The sequence below is a fragment of the Camarhynchus parvulus genome, chromosome 6 (genome assembly GCF_901933205.1).
Source record: "Camarhynchus parvulus chromosome 6, STF_HiC, whole genome shotgun sequence".
Lineage (NCBI taxonomy): Eukaryota > Metazoa > Chordata > Aves > Passeriformes > Thraupidae > Camarhynchus > Camarhynchus parvulus.
The window spans coordinates 22,444,618-22,462,028 of NC_044576.1; positions in this window are offsets into that span (position 1 = coordinate 22,444,618).

Sequence of the window (17,411 nt, forward strand, 5' to 3'; positions counted from 1 at the left end):
AGCCAAACTGGAGTTTTCTGGGATGCTGAAATTATTCCAATCTATCACTTCTGATCTGTCCTTTCCTGACAAAGTCAATATTCCTCTCAGATCCCCCCAGTCCATTTATTATGGGGATAACCTTACCCTTGGAAGGGACTCACACCTTGCTCAGAGATCAGAGCAGTGAGAGCAGGAAACCACAGAAGATGTCACCACAGAAATCTGGAGCCTGTGCCAACTCCCTCAGGGGACCCTTTCACAGTTTTCTGCTCTTTACACTGGTAGCTGGCTGCTATTGTCCCTTTGCTTAAAAAAAAAGTTCCTTTATTTGGGAACAGGAACATGGTATTTGATGGAAAAGTCATGTGACTGTGGGTTCAAGTCTTGATGGCTGTGGAGAGGCCAGTTATCTGTAAATGCTGGCTCACACACAGGAGTTTATGGGTGTTGGCAGCCCATGTCCTAGCCCCCATAGCAAAAAATTCAGGTACTGCCATGTGAATAGATTGTCTCATCCCCTACTACTATTACCATAACTACTACTACTATTATTATTATTTTAAAGCAGTGGATTAGTGAATGAGCAACACCATCCCCATTCCCAAACCTCAACATCAAACCCAAGTGCTCCAGCACCCAGTCAGGGCAGGGTTAACCATGTCCCGTGCACTGAGGGTGAGGGGAGGCCTGTGACCATAACCAGAAAAGCTATGATGGGGACCCAGGGCACCCTGCACACCTCTGCCTTCCCTGGTCTGGCTTTGCAACAAGGCCAGGGGATGCAGCATGTACCCTTGGCCAGGTATGGGGTCCCTTCCAGCTGGATGCAGCACCCCTGCTTGTGGTTGCCACTGGGCACAGGAAGGAACACCCCTCTTTTTTTTCCTCTGGCGTGTCTGCAGTAATTATTACCTTTTCATGCAGCTGGGGTCACTCATTGCTACCCAAAATCCCACGCACTGCCAAAGATGGAGCCATCATGGTATTGACATGGGTGTTGATGGTTTCCAAATCCGTCACAGAGACTGGAGCAAAAACTGGATCCAGCAGCAGTTGGAGAGGAGGAATGAACGGGCTGCCCTGTCCCATTGCCTCTGTCCTCAGTGATGTCAAGCCTGTAGGCCTCTGCTGTGGGCAAGGCTCAAAGTGTCTCTGTCCTGTACCAGGTGCCTCTTCAGCAGGGCAGAGTGTGTCGAAGGACCCCCAATTCTGGCTGCCCACAATTACGATGTGTTAGACTGGGCTGCTAATTGTCCTGCCTTCCTGGGGTCCCACTTCAAGGCCACGGCTTCTCCAAGCTCACCTCACCACATCCTTACAACACACCCAAGGGCATTCCAATGCCGCTTTGCCTGGGACTGCAGAGCAGAGAGCTGGAACAAGGGCTGCGAGGGGTGTGAGGGGTGAGGGATGTGGAGGGCTGTGAGGGCTGTGAGGGGTGTGAGGCCTGTGGGGGATATGAGGGATGTGAGGGGCGTGAGCACTGCCAGGGGTGTGAGGGCTGTGAGGGCTGTGAGAGGTGTGAGGGGTGTGAAGGATATGAGGGCTGTGAGGGCTGTGAGGGCTGTGATGGCTGTGAGGGCTGTGAGGGCTGTGATGGCTGTGAGGGCTGTGAGGGCTGTGAGGGATGTGAGGGCTGTGAGGGCTGTGATGGCTGTGAGGGCTTTGAGGGCTGTGAGGGCTGCGAGGGGGAGCCGTTTCCCGCCGGAGCCGCCGGAGCCGCTTTCCCGCCCAGAGCTCAAAGCTTAGGCGAGGGGGACCTCTGCAGGCTGCACCGCCACCCGACCCTCAAAACACGGCCGGCATCCCCCGTGCGGGACTGAGCAGGGCGTGCTGCTTCCTGCCAAGCGGTTTTAATAGGGGGAAAAGCCCTTCTAAAAGTTGAAAGGTGAAAAGAGGAAGGGTTGCGTGAGCAAAACCCGCCGTGGCATTCCTTTTTCTGTGAGGTGAGCAGCCACTTCACATCCCAACGAGAAATCAAGTCATGCTTTCCAGGGCTTGTGACATTACTAACGTCACCATGTGAAGAAGACTATTGTCCCCCCGTATCAGGACCTGAGGAAGCAGGATGGTGCTACAGCAAAGCAGTCTGAAGGGAGAAACCCATCCCCTGGTTCACAGTCATTTTGGAGAGGATTGGCACTTAAAATAAAGTGACACCAGTGCCACAGATCTCAGGGAGAGGATGGAAGGTGAAAACCAGGCACAGGTTTTCAGATCAGATGTGATCTGATGTCTCAGAAGCAGTGGGGTGACACAAAAGCAAGCAGGTCTTCCTAGTTAATTCCATGAATGCCCCCGAGTCCCTGTCCTCCCAAATTTAAATGTTGCATTGGATTTCAGCCAAAACGGGACTAGGGACGTGACAAGTAAATTCAGTCCTTGGGTGTTTCAAATCCTGCTGCTGTCGGGAACTGATCTTTGGAGCACTCCCTGTTGTGTGCATAGAGCTCCTTTATAGCCAGGGTCACCTCTGGCAGCAACTCTTCTGCCTCCTGCTTCACCCCCAGAACCGAGAGGGTTGCAGAGTCGCTAGGTCACTGCCTGTCAAGTGACAGGACTTCACACCTGGAATGAAGTATGAAGTATGAAGTATGTGTCCTGTCCCAACTTGCCAGCTGCTTGAGACAGTGTCCCCCCTTCACTGCTCACAGGATGTTCTGTGCCCAGCTCTGAGGCTGGCAAAGCTGGCAGCATGAAGTACTACGTATGGACTGGTGGACACTCCCCAGGTTATTTTCTGCTCTCACTTTCATGGGCAGCAATCATTCTCCAGGTATTAGTCTTGCCTCTAGAGCACACAAATGAGTATTATAACCCTTTTACTTCCCATGAGTATTTTCGGAAAACTAATAATTTGAAGGAAAATATAATGCTTCCCAGCAGGTTACTTGTTTGTTTTGGTTTGGTTTTGCAGTTTGTTTATTTACGCCTGGAGAGTAGGGAGTATCACAAGTCATGTTCCTTTATGCTCATGCTGACAGCTCCCCCCGGTGTCCTGTCCTTGCACATCTTTTGCACAGACTCCCTTATCCACGCCAGGGACGCTTGGTTAGAGAAGATGGAATCAGACTCTTTTTGGGGTATTGGGAAAGACAAAAGGCCAATAGACACAAAGAGTGACAGACACGTTGCATCAAAGAAAATTGTGATTACTTATAGGAGGAAGAAACTTTCCACATGAAGGATCCCATTATACTGGACCAGAGATCCAACTTCGAAGTCGCTAACCATGTCAACATTCAAAGGTTTACTGAGCTGAGAAACCTGCCCTAGCAGCAGTGAGCCCCACTCCTCAGAGAGAGGGCTCAATCAGAGACTTCCTGAGGTGACTTCCAATGTGAATTATATTATTATTCAATGATGAAGCAAAAAAATCCCTGACTGCTACTCCTGCATCCCCCTCATCCATCAGTGCTTTCCTGCACGCCAAAATGAACTGGAAGAGTCAAGCAACTTCCAAGTCCATCAGCACAAGTACCAACATAAAGCCAATGTCACACAGCTTGTAATTAGTGCCTATTTCTCGTTTCTTAAAAATCTATTATTTTATGACCTGCTAATGTTTTTCCCAGTTAGTGTCATTTACTTTTCACTTAATTCAACCACAGCTCTTAACTGTTTGATACTAATAACTTTAATTTCCCTCCCTTGTGTCTTTTTTTTGCCCTGTAGGAGGAATCAGCCACAATACCCGTGAGCAAGGTTGCAAAACAACTTCTGCCCCCATTATTTGTGCCCTGTCCAGCCCAGGGTGCAGAAACCATGGCCAAGAGGTGAGGCAATCTGCCCTATTTGATCCATGAACACTCCCAGGGAAAGCAAAAGAATAATTAGGACTGCAAGATATAAAGACACAGACAAGATCACCCCAAAGTGAGAAGAAATAATAATAAACTGATATCTTGGTTCTGCCACCAGGACCTCCTGTTTCATTTAATTGATGCCTGGGTGAGAGATGTAGGGCTGGGCTCTGAGACACCTCACTTTGTAGTGGTGACAAGTCTTCCCCTCAAAATCCTCTTGCGAATGGGTTTGGCGGTAAGAAATTTGAAGGAGTGGTAAGGTCTCCAGGGGAAACTTCCCAGGCTTTCTATCCTCTTTCTACTCTGTTGGAGCCTTGATTTTGGTGCCTTCTCTAGGCTCCCCTTTACAGCAGGGAGGATGAGATTAATGTTCCAGAGACATGGCTGGAAAGAAAGGGTTTGGACAGGAGATTTTTGAGGGGGAAACAGGGCAGGTATTCCACTACCTGCAAGCATGAGCATGGCTGCAGCCTGCGTGCACAGCACAGACCAAACCTTGCTCCTCTCTTAGCTGGTGTCCCCAAAGCAAGGCACAAGAGCCCAGCAGTACTTCCTGAAAGGTGCTCACTGTCCTGGCAGAGGCTGCTTTTGAGGCCCTCTCGGTGTCTTTGGCTGGCCCTGAGAGCCCCCAGGACTTGGGCAGAAGGAGCCCTGCTTAGGCACAGCTGCACTGTGAGCTCAGTGCCTGAGCAGCCCTCAGGTGCTCACCCTGCCAGGACAGGAGCTGGGGCTTTCCACGCAGTTTGCTGATGGGTGTAGGTCTGGCATACGCTGGGCACAGGAGTCCATTCACAAGCTCTGGCAGATGCCTACCTAGATCTTCATTTTTTTCCAGGCTTTGGCTCTCAACCAAGGCAGGAATCTCCCTTCAAAGGAATAGTGCTGAAAAGAAATTCAGTTTCTTAGCCAGTGATACAGAAGGCAAATAGCACATACCAGCCCCAGAGAAGGTGGAGTTCATCTCATATTCTTTTTCATCTGCAAGACTCAAAAATACAAAACCCTGATGATCTGATTTTGATGAAGTACTCCATCATGACTGCTAATTGTTTTCGCATTAGTCCTTGCTTTTGAAAGTAAAGCTGGATTTTGTTGGGAAAGCTCTGAAAATCCATCAGGGTCAAGAAGTGTGGCTTGGTAGCAGCAGGAAGGTGCAGAGAAATAGATGATGGGTATGTGCTAGCTTTTCAGATTATTGGAAAATATCCCAGTGAAGTTATCTTGTCCTTGCTGCAGACACAGGCTCTGAATATTGCTTGTCCTTGCCTGGCAGCAAGAGAGAGCAGCAGCAGCATCTGTTGGCAGAAGAGGGGATGCAGCCATGAGGGATGGGTGCCCACTGTCCCAGGGACCTTCTCATTCCATTTTCTTTGCATAAGCCTAAAATGATCAAGTTCTAATTGATGGGAAGAACAGAGAGTTTGAAAAGCTGTGTCTTATTAAGAAAATTTATTCTCTTTTTTTCTTAGAGTTAATGAACTGCTGCCCTAACCAAGGCAGGTGGAGAAAGGCTTCTGTGAGTAAGAGAGACAAAAAGGTGTGTCAGAAGAGGATTAGTTAGAGCACAGCCTGCCTCCGAGCAAGACAGAGGGCGAGGCGACCTTGCAAAGCCTGTCTGGGCCATTTTCTCGAGCTCTGGGAAGAAGACTGTAATGGCAGTAGTGACACAGGAGAGCTGCATTCAGAATGGAAATTAATTTTGCTGTAATGCCTGCTGTTGCTGCTGCTTACACAGCAATGAACAACGGCTGTCTAGCCTTGAAATCCTAAAATCCTCCAGCTGTCCCCAGCCCTAGGGAGCATGAGCAAGTCAAATGGAGGCTTTTTCATAACAGGAAGGCCCTTGCTCTGTGGCCTACTGGGAAGTGTAGTTCAGATCCTGCATGGCCATTTCAGAGCAGCCTTTGCTCCTTCTGGTTACCAGAGCCTGAGGTTTGAGAGCAAGGGATTTTGTGGGGCAAGGTTGGGGTGCCTCCTTGGGTTCATTTGCTCCATGCTTCAGTTGACCATCCCTCTCTGGAGTGTGGGATCGTGAGATATTCCCTCTTTGCTAGGATGTCCAAGGGGAAGAGCTGCAGGATGTCCTTTCTAGGATGCTGTTCTGCAACTCCAACAGAAAAAGACAATCTTGGTGGTGAGGGGCTCGCCAAATCCTGCCCACAGTAGAAATAAGGGTGGACACAAGCAAACAGGAGACATGGCTGGAAACAAGGCATGTGGACAAAGGCTGTCCTGAATAGGGAGTGTCTAGGGCTGCTACCCTGAGCTTGCGCTTGCCTGCCCCACAGAGTCGTGAGGTTAGCTCACCCTTAACCAGGGAAAGGCTCACACAGACACATCATGGAAACAAAAGTGAGAACAGTGCTTTAAGCACTTCAGACTAGGCTAGTGAGGGGGAGGGCAAGCAGGGGCCATTTGGGGTTCAAATGTTGCAGAAAAGTCAAAAACTGCAAGAGCAGAGGAGGGAAGGAAGGACCTGGCCAACCACTCACAGATGCTGCATTTGACCACGTATGTAACCCTGGCAAAGCCAGCAAACATCCAGCATCTGGCAAAAAAAAAAAAATAGTGGGTTTGAACACTCTTGAATGTGGGCCATATCTTGAAGAACATGAGACTGGATGGGTTTGGGGGTGTTTAATCCAAAATGGAGAATTTGAACTGTCTGCATTTCTTCCCATGGCTTTTTTCATTTCCACCAAAGTTTTCTTTCTTTCAGTAAGGAGATGTGAGTTCCATCCAGACTGCACCTCCCCATTTTCCTCCTCAAAATAATAACAGCCTCATTTGCTAAAGGCACTATGAGGATATTAAGTGAAAATGAATTAAGTTTAATTCAATTGTTATTTTAGGAGCTTTGCCTCGTCAGGGTTTTGCAAAGCTTCATTCTTCCTCTTGCTGAAGACCAGCTATAACACGCCCCTGCTGAGATGTTGCTGCAAGCCACAAACCCATCACGCTGGGAGTTTTACTTAATGCTTAGGGTTGGATTTTATTTTGCTTAAATGTCAGAGTCTGTCTGCGATGCTGCTGGGGGAGAGGGAAGAACCAGAGACTGGTTAGCTCAAGTCCATCATATGCAGCTTAGAAATCAAATAAATTGTCTGGCTGATTTCTCAGACAAAACGCCAGCACTTCTTTGTTCAGAAAGCACCATGTCACTGCTGCCTTGCTTCAGAGAGGCTTCACTTGCTCATTGCATCAGATCTCATCTGGATCTTCTCCACCTGTTGCAGTACCCTTTGGATCACCAGCACATGAGGGTGGAAGCTGCCAGGGTGGGAAGAGCTGGGGAAGGATTAGTCTGCATCTGCAGAGCACTCATTTCACCTGCTCTTCACTCTTTGGATTGGCTTTAAATGTAATGCAAAACACCCAAACTGCATTGGGGGCTGCCCTGGTCAGGAACCATTCCCTCATCCCCAGTGAGGCGTCGGCTCCACCAAAGACAGGGAGAAGCTTTGAAAAGGGGGAAAAGAGGAGGGAAGGCAGTGACAGAGGGACCTGAACTATCCTAGGACTGATGACCATGGCTTGGCTATGTGGGCAGGCAGGGCTGCTACGTGCCTGTAACCACCTGGGCATTTAGAGAAAATTCACAGTCCTGCACAGGACTGGGCCATGAGGGAGAATATGACCCTGAGGGGTGAAAAGAGGAGGGCCTCAGACTCCCCCAAAGCCCAGAAAAAGGACATTTCAGAGGAGATGTCCACTCCCATAGCTTGTACAGTGGAGCTGTGAGATCCAGCACACCCCTCCTCCCTCTAATCTCTGGTTTCTATAGCAGAGGAGCAGAAGGGAGGACAAGACCCCAAAGATAAAAACCCACACAGAGTGCTGGGACAGCTCAGTGTCGGCAGCAGCAAGCAGAAGGAGGGAGCAGTCAGAGCAGGGTTCTCCCAGCCCCTAACCTTGCTGAGAGCCAGCACCCAGGATTTATGGAAGAAAAGCTTGGAAGTGACCTCTGATCCACTCCAGCACCAAGCGCGGACTCAGATGGCATTACAGCTTGATGTACAGCCAGCGGGTCTGCCGGGCAGTCTCCTGTGAGCGATGGCTTGCGATATTTCTGGAGTTTATACCTAGCTCTCCAGCTCGATGGGCTTTCTGGCTATGATTTGTGCCGTGTGTAGCTCTATAAATATTGAGCTCAGAGAATTATATATGGCGACAGCCCTACAGCACTCCTGGTGATATATCCCTGCGTTTGTGGTTGTAGGCGAATAATTTTAGTTTGAGTGGTGTGGCAATGAGAACAAGGAGGAAGTAAAATAAAAGGGTAATTCAAGTCCAAGTGAATGGCAGGGAGCATGCGTGAGGCTTCAAAGCCTCTCCCACCAATCACTCAGGGAATTGAGAGCCAGGATAATTTCCCAAATTAGTTACCTTATCCCTGAGTGCTGCTGTCTGCAGAATTAAGATAACTCACCACTTTGCTGAAAGGATGTGTTATAAGACGGCAAAGAAGGAGCAGGGGACAAGGCTAGCACTCCAAGGACAGGATCAAACCGTCTCTGCTGGGACATTCCTCAGGTTGGAGCATGGGGAGAACCTTGGTTGTTACCACCAGACTCTCACCACCCAATTCCCTGGAAAGCTGCAGCAGAACTGTCCTGGGAAATCCTCATGACAAGCAGCTTGCAGGCCCTCCATATGGGGACAGAGGGTTTTTTCTGCTGTAAATTTGGGGATTGCTTAAATGATTTGGCATTGCTGCAGTCCAAGTGTTGCTTCCTCACCTGTATATCCCACAGCATTCCCTCCCTCTGCCCAAGAGATGAACAAAGGGGTCTCAGATCTGTGCAGCCACTTATCCCTTTCAGGCAGATACCATCAGGGCCTCAGAACAAACTCCTTGATGGGATGGGGTGGGATGGGGTGGGATGGGATGGGATGGGAAGAGCCCAGCCTGCTAACACACTTTCCTACAGCAGCCAGTCCACTGCAATGTGTCTCAGGGTGTCCATTGCAGTACAAATTCCTTAATGGGCCCATTATACTTACATTTCCATCACTGTACTGTTGCAGACCTGGACTACCCATGATTCCCAAAAATTCAGTTTGCTAGTCCAGTGTCAATTAATAACCCCAGCAACAGATTAATGCAAAGGAGCTGAGTCTTGTCCTCCCCTGGGAAATCCACGTGTTTGGCTCCCTCATAACCACCTAAGGGCAAAGACAGAGACCTAAGGTCCTGTCAGAGCATTGGATGAGCAAGCAACAGGCCAGGAGCAGGAGACACCATTTACAAGGAGCTGGAGTGGTTTGCTCTGATTTTGTAAAGAGATGAAAGGTCAACAGAAGGCAATAATCCTTCTTGGCGGCTTTATGTCAGGACATACTGCAGATGTTTGCAATCACAGCTATTACAGACACAGAAAGGATGTGAGAATTGATCTGATTTCTTCCTCCAGAAAAGATTTAAGATACATGGTAAGAAAACCTACTTTCTCTGAAAGCTGTTGCTTTAACCTTGAAAAGACACAAAATGTTCAATGAGTTCAGAATTTGACACAAACCAATTTGGGGTTAAAGTAGCAACTTCTAACATGCTAGAAGCCTTGCAGGGCTGGGATTTATGGGTAGGTTGTCCAAAAAATGGCCCCTTTAGCCAAATATCAATATCCCTGTAGGACATTTGCAACAAGTCAAGAAGGAGCAGTCTGAAGCACAAAATAAGGGTCAAACATGTTGTGCCTGGGAGATCCAGTAGGTCAGATGAATAGTTAGAATGATCTGCTGTGGCCACAAAACATACTAATCTCTCACCCACATGAGTCACTGGAACATTTCATATTCCTTCCTCCATTTCTGGATGACTTTCCCACCTGGGCAGACCTAGCAAAGCCTGGCTCCAAGCCACATGGTTCTGGAAGATGAGACCTGCATACCACAACCAGTGTCTTAGCATCGATAAAGAACCCAGACTTTCTTGACTGTAGCCCTGAACATTTCCTTGCAATGTTGCTGCCTGCTTTGGTGGAGTGACTTGATCCTACTGCAGGGATAATGTTCCCTGGTCTTCTTTTGCAGGGATATGAGAGGTCTCCCATGAGCTGCAGCAGCCAGCAGAGCACCAGAGAGCCACTGGCCTTTTCACCAGTATGCTGTGGAGGAGGTTGTCCTGCTGCTGCTATTGGAGCTAGCTCGGCTCCATGATCCCATGGCCTGGTGCAGGATGTAGCTAGACAAAGGCACCCTGCAGGCAGCACCATCTCACCCATCCTCCTGCTCCCCGCTTGGTAGTGCCCATCTTATCCCTTGTATCAGCCAGAGGGGCTGATCTCCCCTGATAAAGACCATGTCTTTAGCCTGTTTTGTGCCATGAACAACCTGATTCTTTAACTGCTGAGCCCTCTCTCTTGCACCTCTTGTTGTCTGTACTGGTGGTATTTTTCTCCAAGAAATGAGGCTGGCTGCTGCTCAGCTGCCACTGTCACCCTTCATCCTCCAACTGCACTGATAATTCATGTGAGACTACATTTTACCCTTACCTGAAGCAGCCAAATACACCTATGAGGAGAAATTAGCTGTGAGGAGAAATTAGCTGCTTCAGTGGCACAACTCAGTTGCTTAGGAGATTCCCAGTGCCTCCAGGAAAAAGAATTAAATGAGGCAGCTCACTCAGCAAGTGTCCTCCCCAAGGAGCATGGCTCAGTGCTCTGCTCCCCTGCAACCCCACCAGAACTGATGACCGTGCCAAGCAGGATTCATCAGGGCTTTGTCCCACAGTGTTGATGCCTTCTCCTCATTGCAGGAAACAAGGCACTACAGCAGGTTGGCTGTGCATCCACCTTCCCTCTTTCCTACCAAACTCAAACTGTTTCTGACTCTTCACAGCTTTTCTATTTTGAACCTCAGCGAGCAGTCTCGGCATCACCCCAAATGTCTGGCCCAGCCATAGCTGGCGTAGGGGATGGAAATGGAGTCTGGCTCCCTGCATGCTCACCTAGCCCCCAAAACAACCCTTTTCTCCCCAGCACTGGCAGATCTTTGTTGGACAAAGAGAAAAGGGTCACCTGCGAGGACCCATCCAGGACATTCATCACTCACGTGTTGGCCAGTGTGAAACCCACCTTCAGGTCTGCATCCCAGTCTGGCTGTGCTGCTGCCAGCTCTCCTCTGCCCCAGGGAAATCCCATTTGGGGCCGTGAGGAGAACACAGGCAGGGAGGCCTGAGGTCAGCCTGACCTTGAGGAGGGCCAAGAGAGTGGCCAAGACTGGACCAAAGAGGACAAAACCTATTGGGCAAAGAAGAGAAAGTTCACAGTTTGTAGACCATCCAGAGAATGTTTATCCCAAATTTCAACATACCTTTTTTATATCATTTTGGCCTCTGCCCTCTGGGCACAATTTCACTAGTAAATGCTGTGTGGAATAAATGCCAAGTGATGGCAAAACAGAAATAATCCCTTCTCATAAAGAATTACTTTTCTGGTGAATACTGGGCTATAAATGCAGCTTTAAAAAGCAATAACTTGTTAAACTGACACACACAGACACACGCAAGCAGACCCCATTAAAGTCATTTGATGCAAGCCAGGAAAAAGTGCCTCTAAATCACATAATTATTTTAGGAGACAAAGATATTTGCTCAAACTGGTTCAAATCACCTTTGGGGAGGGAGGAGAGAAGGTTTGTGTCTGCACCATTAAGCACTTTGAGTTCCTGCAGCTCACCCCAGACTCTTGTTTTAATAGCATTAAACATATGAATATGTGATAATAAAATACAGGTGGTTTCCTTGAGCTTTATTGACTTTGTTTATCACAAAGACAAAAATCATTGCTTCATTATTTATGTGCTTGAGTGATTAACAGGTTTTTTATTTTTTCTTTTGATGAATGCAAGCAGCCTCTTGGCTGTCCTAGAGAGCTGTTGCAGCCACCTGTTTTGATCAAAGCTCATCCCTCTGCTTTAAAACCCCAGCTGCTTGTCCTCAGTATTTACTGCACTCCATGAACCAGGAGGCAGGGGTGTGTAGCCAGGAGAGGGATGGAGCCAGACCCCTTTCTCCATGCCTTGCTGGAGCTCAGAGTTGAGGGCCTCACATTGTGGCTGCAACCCCCCTCAGCGGCCCTGCCCACATCACACTGCCCATCCTGGCACTGCCCAGTGCACCCAAACATCCTGCAACTTACCCAGCACATGAAGTATCAGCACATGGGATATCCTATAGAAAGTCTTGCTTCCTAATCCCAGTGGGGAATACTAAATAGAGGGGAGTCCATCGCTTGAATTTCTCAGGACTGGCTTTTTTCAAGAAAATGCATGTAGCTATGCTGCTTAGGGACATAGTTTAGGGATGGACCTGGCACTGTTCAGTTAAGGTTGGACTCCATGATCTGTGAGGTCTTTTCCAACCTAAATATTTCTGACCCTATGTCTGCTTCAGGAGCAGGCTGTGTCTCCAAGGACGCGCTCGGGGCTGGGCTTGGCTGCCCTTCATCCTGAGCACCCAGCGCTCCCAGTCTGACCCATTCTCTGGGGTGCCTGCGGCTCGGCTGCCCGTGGTCATCCCACCCTGTGCCCTGGACGGGGCACGGGCGTGGGGCCGGCACGGGCGGGGACGAGCCGAGGATCGCCAGGCGCTCCCTGACCCCTAGATGGAGCTCGGTGCCCGCCGATCGCTCCCGGGCGGCCCCGGGGCGGGCGGGGATGTCCCCGGCAGCTCCCCCCGCACGGCAGAGGGCCGAGGAGAGGGCCAGGGTGTGCGACCCAGTCCTGCTTGTCTAACTCCCCATGGGTGCTGACGGCTGGCCTGAGAGGGTGTCACCAGGACGGTGTTTCACGCCGTGCTGTTCTGGCCCCCTCTGTGGGTCACCGTCCACCAGGGTCAACTATGAAGGAGCAGCGCCATGCATTTGGGGAGAAACACCCATAGCTTTGACCCCTATGTGCATCAGAGCACTTGTGATAAGGGTTATCTTGCCCTAGACCCCATACTGTGGAGGAAAACAGCCAGCCTCTCCATCTGCTGCAGGGAGGTTTGAGGTTCTCTGGCTCCCATCCAGGAAATACCCATAGGGCTTTAAAATAATGGCAAATTAAGGGAGATTCTTGAGACTGAAGGGAGGGACAGGACACAAGGAAGGAAAAAAGGGCTGTGGGGTGATTTCCATCCAAGGCAGCATCTCTAGAAGTGCCAAGCAATACCTCATCCCCCCCATCCCTCACATCTCCTGTGTGAGGGGATCTCCAGTCCTCTTATCCCACCAGAGCCAGTTTGGGCCAAGCCATCAGCAGCAGTTGAGGTTTCGTCCAAGAAGGGGAGTGAGGCTGGAGTAACCTCCTGCAATCCCAATTGTCAGCAGGGAAGGGAGAGAAACCAGCTCCTGAGACACAGATGTTCAGCAACAGGACACAGTTCCTCACTCCTCACTTCTTTTGTCAGTGTCTGCGGCCACAAGGTCCCTCAGGAAATCCTTTCCTCTGGATGACATTACAGGTGTGTCTCTGCCTGTCTCTGCGCTTTCCCTGCCAGGCCTGTGGTGTGTTTCCCCAGGGACTGGCACACACATGTGCACCTTGGGGTCCCAGCAGGGGATCTGCATTCCCTCTCCTGCCTGCTACACATCTGGCTTCTGCCTGTGGTGTGTGAGTTGGCTCTGCTCAGATCCTCAGGTCTTCAAAGGACCAAGGCTGGAGGGAGACTACATGGGAGCAGTGGTGGGTACACCAAGAGATGTCTGGTGCCTTGCTCCACAGAGAGCATACTCTGCTCTACATCCCACCTCCTGCCTCTGGATGTGGTGGTATGAGCCACAGCAAAGGCAGGTTTCAGACCTGTCATAACAACTGATAAGGTTACAACATTTGTTTTCACTCCATCCCAAAGTGAAAGCCAGACCTTTTCAAGCATTTCTGTGTGAATGGGGGTGAGTGGGAAATGCCCCTGCCACAGCTCCCTCGCTTGCCTCTGCGAGTGGCTAATCAGGGGACAGGGAGCCTGGGACACGTCCCTCTGTGGTTGCAGGTGTCCCTCCAAAGGCAGTGGAGCACAGCCCAACAGTGCTGTAAATGCATATAAAACTTCCTGGAGCCTAATCCTGGAAGGAAGTGCTCTGGATACAGCCCAGCAGTTACCACCGTGCTCCACAACTGTGTCACCGTGGGATGCCAGAGGACTGCCATTTCAGCAGCAGCTCCATGCTGTGACATCTCCAGGCCCTGCCAGGCCCTCCAGTGCGTGCCACTGGTGCAGAATTAGGCAGGCTGGGTATAGCCCCTATGGGAGTACAGCCCTCCTCTGCCCAAGCCAGGCTCCTGCTGGACCAGGTCACCAAGGTGCCCCTCACTGCCCACCCTCAAACCCCACTGCCCTGCAGACTTGGTGTCTTCTCTCTGCAGTTCTCAAAAGAGCACCCTTGTTATACATCATGCCTCCCCTCAGGACCTGCTGGCCTTTCCCTCTCCTCCCCCAGCCTGACCTCAGAGGACACCCCCACTTCTCCCCCAGGCTCTCCTGTGGAAACAGCCAGATCCACTGGGAGAGGGAGAGCACACAGAGGCCTGGCCACAACTCAGTTCACTCGTGATCGCCTCCTCACCATGAGCCTAAGCAAGCCCCATCCCCACCTGTACCTCTTCCTTCCCCTTTGTCACCTTACATGGGGAGATCTGGGGTCAAGGCCTGCCTTTCAGCACATTTGTGTCCCACACACCTGATAGCCCAGGCTCAGTCTAACCCCCACTGAATGCTGGCATCACAAACTAGACACATTCTACATGGATGCCTAGAGAGGAAGAGTCTGGTGAGCCCTGACATGTGCCCAAACCTCACAACAGCAGGTAAAAATTGCTAAATATAATAACTTTCCAAAAATTTCCTCTGGCTGAGACAGGGAAGACCCTGGGAAACAAAGCTTTTCTCCATGTTTTCATCTATCCCCATCTTAGTACCACTTCCTAACTGTAGTTAAAAAAAGTACATATTGATTGATACTTTTTAATCACTGCTTTGTTATTTTGAGACAGTTGCAGTCTAGGAAAGACAGACAGTTAACCGCAGCGTCAGACCAGCGGGTTCACATTCTTTACAGGCAGAGAGAGAACGAGTTTTCTCAAGCTTTGCTCCCTCCTGCTCAAAAAACAAAGCGTGGGCTCCTCATTTCTGCTCATTTTATTTTTGTCTTGAAAGCAGAAAGGCAAAGAACGGCTGAGCTGAGGGTAAGTACTGAACTTCCAGCCCCAGGGAAGCTCAGGGCAGGGAATTCCAGCTCTCTGCAACAGGGGATTGCACACATTCAGCACACAGAGGTTTGGTGTGTGACCTGGACTTACAGAACTGAAAGCTGCTGAGGCCAGCCCCGTGCTTACCACAGCTAGCTGCAACCAAAAAAAATGTAAAAAAATATAAAAAAAAAAAAAAGAAACAGAAGGAAGGCAAAAATTATTTTCTACTCTTGGAAAAATCAAGATTATTCTGGTGCCGTCAGAAAAAAACCCTAACATAATTATTTGAATGCAGTTTTATGTGTGACTTGAATAAATGTATAGAATTAATTTAGAACTACCTGTAACAAAGAGTTTCTGATTAATGGAAAGGAATGGGGGGAAAGACCTCTGTCCTAATCTTGGATAAGTGCTGACCCATCAAACAAATTTCCTACTGTAACAGAGACAATAACAATAATTTAAGGAATATTAAAATCACAGTTAGCTGCACAAATAAAAGATCTGAAAAACAAACCAATCTGGTGTGACTCCAACAAAAGTTTCTTCTGATAATCTATAGCTTTGTGTGGGTTTTTTCTTCCCTTAATATTTATTTTAAAAAACCTACCTTTTCCCCCAAATTATAGACCTTCTCATTTAGAAAATTTTCAACCAGGATAAGTTGATAACTCCAAATGTTATTTCACAAACAGTTTTTAAACAAGTGGCCATCAAAGCTGACCGCTGCACAAAGAAATCAGTGTCACTCAGCCAGTCTGCTTCTGGCAAGGGAAAAAAGGTTAATTCAAAAAGTTCCAGCTGTCCCAGAACCCCAGAGAGGAATGGCTTTTTACTGTAACCCAAACAGTTTTCAGCAAAGCCATTTTGAGTTTTGTTGGTAAATTGGTTGGGGTTTTTTACCCCATGCAGCCCCGAGTGCCTGTGAGCTGGCCTTGGCGGCGAGGAGGGGCTGCCTCACGGGGATGGGCTCCTGCTGCTGCCGTGCTGAGGCAGCAACCCTGGGTTTAAGCTTTTTTTTTAGTGTGTTGGTTAATCAGGAGCACATTAAAAATCACCAATCAACAGTCTCAGTGAGATAATGAAAATGATCCTGCATGTGGGTGTTTGTGGGGTCAGTGCCTCCTTTCATTATCAATTACACAAACCATATTAGAGGACACGTACACTCGCCTCAGTCTTTCTCCAGCAAATACACGTGGTTCCCACTGATGCTGCTGCTGCAGCAGAAATAACTTACAAGATGCAACAAATGCCCCGTAGATGGGGTAATGCAGCTCACAAAAAGCTGCACGTGGTACTCAGGTAGGAGCTGGGGTGTGCACGTACTGCAGGGATCAAATGGGCTGACCTGTGCCGAGCACAACTGCAGCCTTGCTCAGGGTGGAAGGCTCCAGCAAAGACCCTTCAGCCCTTTCCTGGGCCATCCCTCAGCAGAGATAAACCAACTGATCCTTGTTTGGATGACTCATGTGCTCAACTAATTGGCTAAATGGGGGCCAGAGCTCTGGTTCCATCTTGCCCTCGTAGTTTGCTGAGCTGGGACCAAACCCAGACAACCACAGCCCGTCCCACAGGGCTTCTTCTCCTCCAGCTCCACGCAGATGTTTAATACTCCAGTTGCTCATGCAAAGACGGTGTTTTCCCCCCTCCAGATTTCACCTTCAAAAGCTCAGCACATCCAACCCAAATGAATGATAGCTCTGGATCCCTGGCAGCGTTGTGGGTGAGAGAGATGAGCACAACCACAGAACCGTCCCCTGCAACACCCTGTGCCTTCAGCTCCAGGCAGGACACAGACCAAAGTCATTCTGCCTTGGTCTGCATCTCCTAGATACAGGCAAACATAGAAAAACATTTCTCCCTGACTCCCATTTCATGTTGGGGACTTGCTTTATTTTGGGAGCAAAGGAAGGGGGAAATTACTTTCAAGGCATCTTAATGCAATTTTATTCCTGCTCCCAAATAAGTGTAATACAAAAAATTAAATCAGCCTTCAATGTGATATGGATGGCCCCATGATACAGCTGAGGTGATGTCAGTCTACAAAACATAACATTACGTGTCATTATTTCGTGTCATTACTTATTGATTTAATTCCATCATATTTCAGACAACTTTTATTGTCTAGGTACAAATCATCATATTAATGACTGGAAGCACATATGCAGATATCAAAAACACCTTCTGCCACTAAACCAATTTTTAAAATGAATCCAAGAGAAATATTTTAAGAGAAAACTCCAGAATCAATTTTCCAGGGACAAGAAAGGCCAGGCAACTGTTTTTCTGGTTCCAATGTAACATATATTCTCATTTCATATTGAGATTCCTTTTTTACTTTTGGTTTGCTGGTTTGTTTGTTTTTTTACAGGAAAGATTGTTCAGAAAAGGGGGAAGTTGCCAGTTTTGAAAACAAGGTATAGCTAAATATTCTATCTAAATATA